The sequence below is a fragment of the Rhagoletis zephyria genome, unplaced genomic scaffold (genome assembly GCF_001687245.7).
Source record: "Rhagoletis zephyria isolate East Lansing unplaced genomic scaffold, Rhagoletis_zephyria_1.1 Rzeph_scaffold_00023, whole genome shotgun sequence".
NCBI lineage: Eukaryota > Metazoa > Arthropoda > Insecta > Diptera > Tephritidae > Rhagoletis > Rhagoletis zephyria.
Genome location: NW_016157107.1, coordinates 709,384 through 719,630, shown reverse-complemented (window position 1 = coordinate 719,630; position 10,247 = coordinate 709,384).

Below are 10,247 nucleotides of genomic sequence, written 5' to 3'. Positions count from 1 at the left end.
GCGATAAGTCTCCTTTGTTGGCGGGTTTCCCCGGTTTCAGCAGTGGGACCATTAGGTAAGCTACTCCCGCAGGCCCGAAATGTTTCACTATCACCATACAGATTCCTTCGGGTCCAATGGCTTTGCAGGCTTTCGTCTTCTTGATGACCCCCTTCACTTCACCGCTGGCGAAAACAAGTGGTGCACTGTTTTTAGGAATGTGTGTAGCCTCCTGGTCACTAGACGTTTGGCCTTGTCTACCGAAGGATGCAGTATGAATTGTCGACTAAAGTAGCTCGCGCATTTCTTCGGGTCCAACGAAGCGCGACTTTCGACTGTGATTTCTACTCTGTCATCACGCTTCGTCGGGTTGGACAAGGACCTCCCGGTTGACCAGAGCTTACTCACACCAGAGGCGAAGTTATAGGCCTTCAAGTGGTCTTCCCACTTTTTCCACTTGTGCTGATTTACTAGTTGCCGAATCTCCAAATTAAGGTCCTTCAAGCGAGGATCCCCGGGATCGACCTGGCGTAGGTGGTGATGCTCATTTTATAGAACAACTGCTTCAGCTGGGAGATTTTGGGCGGACTTCCGCTATGCGTCCTGATTTTGTGAAGCGAGCCGCTGCGGCAGTGACTACCGAGCGGAACTGGCCTTCGCCATCATGTACGTCTGAGGGTTGTTTTCATGGCAGAAATACACTCGGAGGTTTGCGATTGCCTGCCGAAAGAGGACCGCTGTTAAGAAAAAACCTTTTTTTATATTTTTTTGCGATGTTGCTTTGACCAGGGCATGATACACCACTGCGGCCGACCTCTATATATCTTATATCTATATTAATCAAAATGTTGGTTCGTATGTCACGGTCGTCAAAACTCGAGAACGGCTAAACCGATTTGAATAATTTTTTTTTGTATTGTTCGGAATAATACCAGAACCAATGATATCGCAAAAAATTGGAGGGTTGCCACCTATTTGAAAATTTTTAAACCCAATTATATTGACAACATAAATTAATTATTACAATATGGGTATCAAAGTTAAGAGGTTTGAGAAAAATGACGGAAATATTTTTGAGGAGGGTTGCCACCTAATTTAAAATTTTAAATCAGTTAAGTTGATTAAGTAAATGAAATATTGCAGTGTGGGTATCAAATTAAAGAGTTTTAAGAAGGCTTACAGCCGAAAATATGTGTGATTAGGGTTGCCACCTGTTTGAAAGTTTAACTAAATTACGCTGATAAAATAAATTAAATATTACAATATTGGTATCAAATTAAAGAGGTTTAAGAAAGATAACTGCTGGAAATATTTTTGGGAGGGTTGCCACCCATTTTAAAATTTTAACTCAGTTAAATTGATAAAGTAAATGAAATATTGCTATGCGGGTATCAAACTAAAGAGTTTTAAGAAGGCTTACAGTAGAAAATATTATAAGGAGGGTTGCCACCTGTTAAAAAATTTGGCACAATTTAATTGATAAACTAAATGATATATTACAATATAGATACTAAATTTAAGAGTTTTAAGAAAGATAACTGCTAGAAATATTTTTGAGTAAAATTGCCACATCTTTGAACATTTAAATTCAGTTATTTTGTTAAAATATATGAAATACGGTAATTTTGGTATCAAACTTTAGATTTGTAAGCAGGCTTATAGCCGAAAATATGGTTGAAGAGGTTTGCCACCTGGTTGAAAATTTAACCCAATTCAATTGATATACATAGGTATCAAATTAAAAAGGTGTAAGAAGGAAGACTTTTGGAAATACTTTTGAGGAGGTTTGCCCCCTATTTGAAAATTTAAACTCAGTTAAATTGATTAAACAAATGAAATATTGCAATGAGGGTATCAAACTAAAGAGTTTTTAAAAGACCTACAGTAGAAAATATGTTTGAAGAGGGTTGCCACCTGTTTAAAAATTTAACTCAATTAAATTGGTAAAATACATGAAATGTTACAATATCGGTACCAAACTAAAGGCATTTGAGAAGTCTTGATTTAGAAATCTATATCTATATATATAAAAATGTTGTGTTCTCTGAACCGCTGAACTGATTTGAATATTTTTTTTTTATTGGTCGGTATAATACCAGGATCAATTATATTACAAAAATTTGGAGAGCTGCCCCCTGTTTGAAAATTTTTAAACCCGGTTATATTGATNCAATTAAATTGGTAAAATACATGAAATGTTACAATATCGGTACCAAACTAAAGGCATTTGAGAAGTCTTGATTTAGAAATCTATATCTATATATATAAAAATGTTGTGTTCTCTGAACCGCTGAACTGATTTGAATATTTTTTTTTTATTGGTCGGTATAATACCAGGATCAATTATATTACAAAAATTTGGAGAGCTGCCCCCTTTTTGAAAATTTTTAAACCCGGTTATATTGATAAAATAAATGAAATATTACAATATGGGTATCAGATTAAAGAGGTTTAAGAAACATAACTGCTGGAGGAATTTTTGAGGACAGTCCCCACCTGTTTGAAAATTTTAACTCAGTTAAATTGATAAAATAAATGAAATGTTGCAATGTGGGTATAAAATTAAATAGGGTTAAGAAAGATATCTGCTGGAATACTTTTGAGGATGGATTGAGAATGGATAAAGTAAATGAAATATTGCCGTGTGGGTGTCAAACTTAATGGGTTTAAGAAGGCTTACAGCCGAAAATATGTTTGAGGGGGGTTGCCACCTGTTTGAAATTTCAACTCAATTTAAAGGTAAAATGAATGACCTGTTACAATACAGGTATCGAATTAAAGAGGTCTAGGAAATATGACTTTTGGAAATATGTTTGCGGAGGGTGCCACCTATTTGAAAATGTTAGTTCAGTTAAATTGATAAAATATATGAAGCATTTCAATATGGGTATCAAACTTAAGATTTTTAAGAAGGCTTACAGCCGAAAATATGTTTGAGGAGGGTTGCCACCTGTTTGAAAATTCAACTCAATTTAAAGGTAAAATGAATGACCTGTTACAACACAGGTATCGAATTAAAGAGGTCTAGGAAATATGACTGTTGGAAATATGTTTGAGGAGGGTTGCCACCTATTTGAAAATTTTAGTTCAGTTAAATTGATAAAATAAATGAAGCATTTCAATATGGGCATCAAACTTAAGATTTTTAAGAAGGCTTACAGCCGAAAATATGTTTGAGGAGGGTTGTTATCTGTTCGAAAATTAAACTCAATTTAATTGATAAAATAAATAACTTATTATATAGGTATAAAATTAAAGAGGTTTAAGAAATATGACTGTTGGAGATATTTTTGAAGAGGGTTTCCACCTTTTTAAAAATTTTAACTCAGTTAAATTGATAAATAAATGCAATATTGCAATGTGGGTATTTACAAAATTAAATAGGTTTCAGAAAGATAACTGCTGGAAATATTTTAGGAGGGCTGCCACCTATTTTAAAATTTTAACTCGGTTAAAGTGATAAAATAAATGAAATATTGCCATGAGGGTATCAAATAAAATAGGTTTCAGAAATATTACTCTATGAAATATTTTTGAGGAGAGTTGCCACCTATTTAAAAATTTTATCAAATTAAATAAGCTTCAGAAATATAACTGTTGGAGATAATTTTGAGGAAGGTTGCCTTCTATTTGAAAATTTTAACTCAATTAAATTGATAAAATAAATGAAGTATTGCCCTGTGTGTGTCGAAACTAAAGAGTTTAGAAAAGGCTTACAGCAGAAAATATGTTTGAGGTACAATATGGGTGCCAAACAAAAGGTATTTGGAAAATANATTTGAAAATTTTAACTCAATTAAATTGATAAAATAAATGAAGTATTGCCCTGTGTGTGTCGAAACTAAAGAGTTTAGAAAAGGCTTACAGCAGAAAATATGTTTGAGGTACAATATGGGTGCCAAACAAAAGGTATTTGGAAAATAATTGGTTTGGAAATATTTTTAATAGGATTATCACCTATCTAAAAGTAAAGACTGAAAATATTAAAGTTAAATGAAATAGAACATAACTGGTTCCAAACGAAAAGTGTTTGGGAAAGCTTACTAGGGAATTTTTTAAATCTTTAAACTTTTCCAAAATCCGAACAGTTTAAATAAATATAGAATTTGCAACGTCTTATCAAATGAAGTGATCATATTATCAACGAAGACTTGGTACACAAATTACTTAATGTAAAAAATTAATAAACAAGTAATTTTTAAGCAAAAAACACAACCGGCTTCAATTCTCATATAAAAATTTAATAGCCCCGTTAATTTTTTCATGATCCAATGATCGGATCTAAACCAAATTAGTATGGGATCACCTGGAAATCAGTTGACGTGGTCCAAAGCTATGCGGTAACATACATAAAAAAAAGTAATCCGACGAATTGATAACCTTCTCCTTTTTGTGAGGTCGGCTAAAAACTACTGAAACAAATAACAAAATGATAAAAGAGTAACGAAAACAAAAAACTATCGCATGAAAGCGGTTTAAAAAATACTTAGTGAACACTGAAAATTGTTGACACTATTCCCTAGCATTATAAATCAGTTAACTTTTAATCTTAAACAATTTATTTCGTTTGGGGTCGCCATAGCCTACTACGTATATTGCGAGTAAAGAAATTTTGAATAACTTGAGATAATATTATTATGATTATGATTACTTTTACTATTCTGAACCCCTGTTATATGCCCAAACCAACATTCCCAAATTAAAACGAATTCAGAAGGGCATTTACGATCCTGTCCAGCCTTGCGATTGGGTTTGGTTAATGTCGGCATGGAAATCCAATGCAGAATCACTCTAGCCAACAAGTGCAACTTTGTACTGAATAGGCAATTCGGGAGTAAAGTCCTCTCTCGACGTAAAAAAACCATACTCTATAAGTCACTCATCAGAAGCTTAGACAATGACAACATTCGATGAGACGGCTCTTGGAGTATTGGAGAGAAACATCTTATGGAAGCTTCTTTTTGGTTGTTTGTGTTTCCGACAGGGTAGGAGTATGATGTATTGTGGAACGATTTTCCGTCATTCCTTGTCAAATTTGGTTTGGAGACAAACCGGTTTCGGCGTTGTGCCATCTTCAGTGTCATTTTTCGTTCGTAGAACCGAAACCGAAACCGGTTTGTCTCCAAACCAAATTTGACAAGGGATGACGGAAAATCGTTCCACAATACATCATCTTATGGAAGATTTACAGGCCTCTGCGCGTTGGCGACGGAAGTACCGCAGACGATGGAACGATGAGTTGTATGAGCTTTACAACGAACGAAATGGACATGGAGTGGCGAAGGAAAATACAGCGGCTCCGCTGGCTTGGCCACGTCGTTTGAATGGGAAGCGACGTTCCAGTTCGGAAAGTATTCAACTCGCAATCCGCTGGTGGTAGCAGAGGAAGAGGAAGAGACCAAGTGGAGAAGGACTTGGCTTCACGTGGCATTTCCAATTGTCGTCAATTGGCATNGCTCCGCTGGCTTGGCCACGTCGTTTGAATGGGAAGCGACGTTCCAGTTCGGAAAGTATTCAACTCGCAATCCGCTGGTGGTAGCAGAGGAAGAGGAAGAGACCAAGTGGAGAAGGACTTGGCTTCACGTGGCATTTCCAATTGTCGTCAATTGGCATAGATTGAAACGACTGGCGTTCTTTGTCGATCTCGGCCAAAATGGCTTAGGCGGCTACAGCACCAAATTAGAGGAAAAATATGCAAATGTTAATTGACGGAGTTGGGGGACCTTCTTCTTGATACGCCAGGAAGAAGTAGCAAAACATTCCTTATCAGATTGATTCTGGCAACGGTTGGTTCAAAGAATTACATAACTTTAGCTATCGCTTCGCCTGGAATTGCTACCATGGGGAAACATTGCTAAGTCAGCTCTTAAGCTGCCATTGAACATATAAATCATCGAAACTCCCACTTGCAATATTTCCAGAACATCTGGTAAGGAAAATTTAAGTGGGATGAGTGCACGATGGCACATAAAAAATTGCTTGAGGTTCTTGATTGATTGTCGTGGGATTTGCATGGAAACGTTCAACCATTCGGCAATGCATTGATATTGCTCTCAGGAGATTTTACGCAAACATTGTCTGTAGTTTCTTGATTAACACTAGCGGGCGATATAAATGCTTGCCTGAAATAGTCAACATTGTGGCAAAGCGAACATACATACACTGCAGCCGAGGTATTCTCGTGACAAATACTGGATATTGGGAACGGAAAGTTGCCAGTCAATGAGAGATTAAGACGAATTTTATTGCCTGAAATTATCGAAAGAATGTTTCTTAATTTTTGAACTCGATAGATCTTCCAGGGGTGACGGCACATACTGAAGTTGAAAATAGGTGGTGTCTATAATCATGTTGCGGAATATTAATCAGCCATAACTCTGCAACTGCACGCGACTAGCAGTAACGACATTGGTGAAGAACTTAGTGTAAGCAGAGATCTTAACGTGGCCTTTCAAAGGTGAAGAATTCCCATGATTCCGACCGATACGCAATTTCAATTTAAAAGATTGCAATGCCCAATTCGATTGGCATTCGGAATCGTAAACAATAATGCCCAAGGTCAACTTTTGGAAAAGTGTGGTTCAGATTTAGATGCGGATTGCTTCTCAGATGTTGCATGTTCCCGTGTCGGCAAACCAGATATCCTTGATATCGATGCAGACAATGGCAAAACGACAAATATTGTGTGCACACAAGTACTTATTACAAAATCAAACTTATATGAAACGTAGGCTTTGTTTCGTTAATCATGTATCATCCATGTAACAGGAATATGCCACAGCAAAGCGTGGCAGGGTACAGCTAGTACACGTTAAATATTTCGAGCTCGACATCGCCTGACCGAACGGCTATGCCCTGACATTCTAGGGTGGTGTCCATCGGCCGATGTCTTCTTCGATAAGCCGATACTACACTGTGTGGTGTAGGATAAAATCTAACTCACTACCATTATCTCGCTCGCGATCTTTACAGAGCACATTGTAGGCGGCGCAACTCAACAGAGTTGAGTTACTGTGCAACTTCTTTTCTTGGACCGCAGCTATCACTATGCCATGCCGACCCATTAAGACTGCTATTTCTTCAATCGTTCTCTGGAGTTCGTTTCAGTTCAGTTGTAAGTGTTTCGTATTCCTCGGGAGGCTGGTCGCGATACGGGGGGTGAGGGACGTGTGGGGTCTACATTGGGCCTGTTGCGCCTGACGTAGTTGCTGTTTCTGCCTAGTGGTGGGTGGCTGCAGTGGGTACGATGTTGTTTGCGTCGGCAGTGCTCTACATAAGGAGGCTCTGTAGTTCGTTTCTCACTCGCGTGTGGTGCGTAATCCAGAGCATAGATGGAAGTGGCACCAGTCAAGGTATGTGTTGCATTTGACTGATGTCACGTTCCGCTATACTCTATTCTGGCGCACGGAGCAGATGGTGTGGGCAACCAGGAGCTACTGGCTCGCAGATGCTAGTTGGAGCGGCCGGTAGATTTGTATGACAGTAAAGGGGGTGGAGAGGTCTGCTGTTGCTCAGGGGAGCTTCTGGAGCCGTGCAGGCTCTTCGGGTTCTGGTTCGCGCCTGCGCGCTGAGCGAGTGGGTGACCATGGAGGCTGGTGTTGCCGTTTGGCTTGAGCAACGGAGGCCACAAAGCTTTTGGTCCACCCCCGGTGAGACTTAAGGTCAGAACAGGTTCTTAGGTGAGTCCACTCATTGCATGAATTGCATCTAACCGGAGTGGAGTTCGGATGGAGTCGATTTTGGCAAACGCAGCAGAAGTATTTTTCTGGTCCGGGGTTGGGCTCAACGCCCGTCCGCAGAAGAAGTTATTGCTCCATTGTCGTAAAATTATTGAAAGGTATCGCCGATCTAAACGGGGTTAGGTCTCCAAAACAACAGCCCTTGGTCGGGTAAAACCCGACTCATTCCGGTACGTAGAATCGGCTGTCGTGGGAATGTGATTTTACCAATATGTACGTCCGGTGTAGAATTCTGTACTGCTTCGACAACCTACAACTTGTACGTCCAACAATCTCCATCAATTTTGGCCCAAACAACTGCTTCTGACTTCGGATTCCAATCTGATCGATTTCGTCTAGGATCACTCGGTTGGTGCTGTACGGGCCATCATACCCAAAGCTAAGGGCACTTCCATGTTGTTATACGTTATAATCCTGTTCATGTCAATCTGCATACCTTGATCAAATAAGAAGTCTACTCCAATGATCACTTCATTCACAATCTCCGCGACTATGAACTTGCGTAACACCGTCATATTCCCTATTGCGAGTTTACGTGTTACCTCTCCTACAACTTGGGAGTTCCACCAGTTGCTGTCCTCAACCTTGCTCCAGGTTCACCGCTTTTGTGACCAACTCAGATCGAATGATGTAATGTGATGCGCCCGTATCCCCAGGTAATACCCGCTCATGTACGTCCACATATCAACCAACAGTAACATTTATCGCTTTTATTCCAATTTGTAAGAAGGAGATTATGGGGTATTCAATTGTGGGAACCAGCGCGCACCACTTCCTGCTGGCTCATTTGAGTTTAACGACTAATCGCAGTTGGGCTCGTCTTCCTCAGCCATGCGTGGCATTGGTTTCCGCAACTAAAACATTTTCCAGCACCATCCTTTCTCTCGGTTGCACCAAGAGTATTTTTCCCTGCCATCGACTTGAGTGTTTTCAGGATCTCGTTCATCACGTCAGGGGTCTCCACTTCTACTCGGTGGGCTTTGCAGGCTGGTCTACAAACAAGCGCCGCCGTTTCACGTGTGCATACGAGACAGATTCGGCAAGTGTTGACTTTGGATACGCACATCTCTCTCGCTTGGAGTACATGTCTCGAATTCCGCTGATGAACCTCTGGGTTTTTATATTTTTGAGGCGCTCACCAGATGTGTCTCAGAGGCGAATACCTGTAAAGACTTCTTGGCTTTTTGGTAGAAATTCTCCAGCTCCATCTAGCTCCATCTGGTAAACTTGCTGCCTGTGGTCGCTACCATAATGCCTTTCCACAGCACCCATCAATGCATCGTAGTTGTTCCTTTCACATTCAGCAAGATTTCCGCTGCCGGTCGTTTCAATGCAACAAACAGCGCAGCGCATTTAACCTCCATGCTCCAGTTGTTTGTTGTAGCCTTTTTTCGAACTGGAGCTTAAAGACTTGAAAAGGAATCATGCCGTCAAAGGATGGGCTTTTTACCTTGGGAGCGTTCGTCGAAGCGACTGGGCGATTCAACTATCTCGGAGTCTCGGAGATGACCTTCCAACTCGCCCATCATAGCCTCGGCATTGTCCTATCTCTCTTCGATTTTTTCCTGTATTTGTGCAATCTTTGTATCCTGTGCTTCCAGTTGGGATGACATCTGCGCTGATACTGCTGATGATATACGTGTCCCCAGCGCTTTTATCTGCGATAAAACATCTAACGACAGCTGCGACCTCTGTGCTTCCATCATCTGTGACAAGCGTGCATCCTGTGCTTGCATCTGCGATGAAATTTGCGATATGGAATCTAATAACGTGTTCATGTCTATAGCCGTTGACGCAAAGGGAGCCTTTCCCTGCTCTTCAAGCTTCGTGAGTGTCTGCTCCACATCATTCGATGACACGGTGTCCTTGAACCAGATTCAACTGAACTGGTCTGGAATGATTGATTTTCCGATTAGACTACTTTGAACGTGAAGTTCAAAATCGTGGCATGTGCCGATTTCAAAAACGGTAACTTTTTCGATTTTCCGATAGGTTTTCGATAAGGTTCTAGAAGAATGATTATATATATTTACATATATACAAGTCGATTGTATACGTATTAATACATATATGTGCCGGCCTGACTATAGGGTGGGGGTCTTTCGCCCGGTCCCGGATTTTTCCTTAAATTTAGTTGGAAGATACAAATTATAAAATTTTGTTAAATTTGATTATTTAATATTCACATAGCTTTTATAATATTCAATAAATGCGAAAGAGCATGTCTAGATGCACATGGTGTGGTATGGCCATTTCCGTGCTAGTCAAAACGACCGCCAATCTGGCATAATGGGAAACATAGAAAGGTTCCGAAGCCAACACGAGTTGTCTAAATGTTGTCATCTAAATGATTTTCCCATGAATAATCAAACATTTTGAGCTCGAAAATGTAGAGCGACCTTCAAGGAGATTCGAGGGGAAAATCAAAAATCAACAGAAGACGATTTTCTTGCATACAGCCAATCTGAGCTTAAAGGAAGGCATTTGACTACAAGTAATTTTTTGAAAAAAAACGACTTAAAAAAAAAA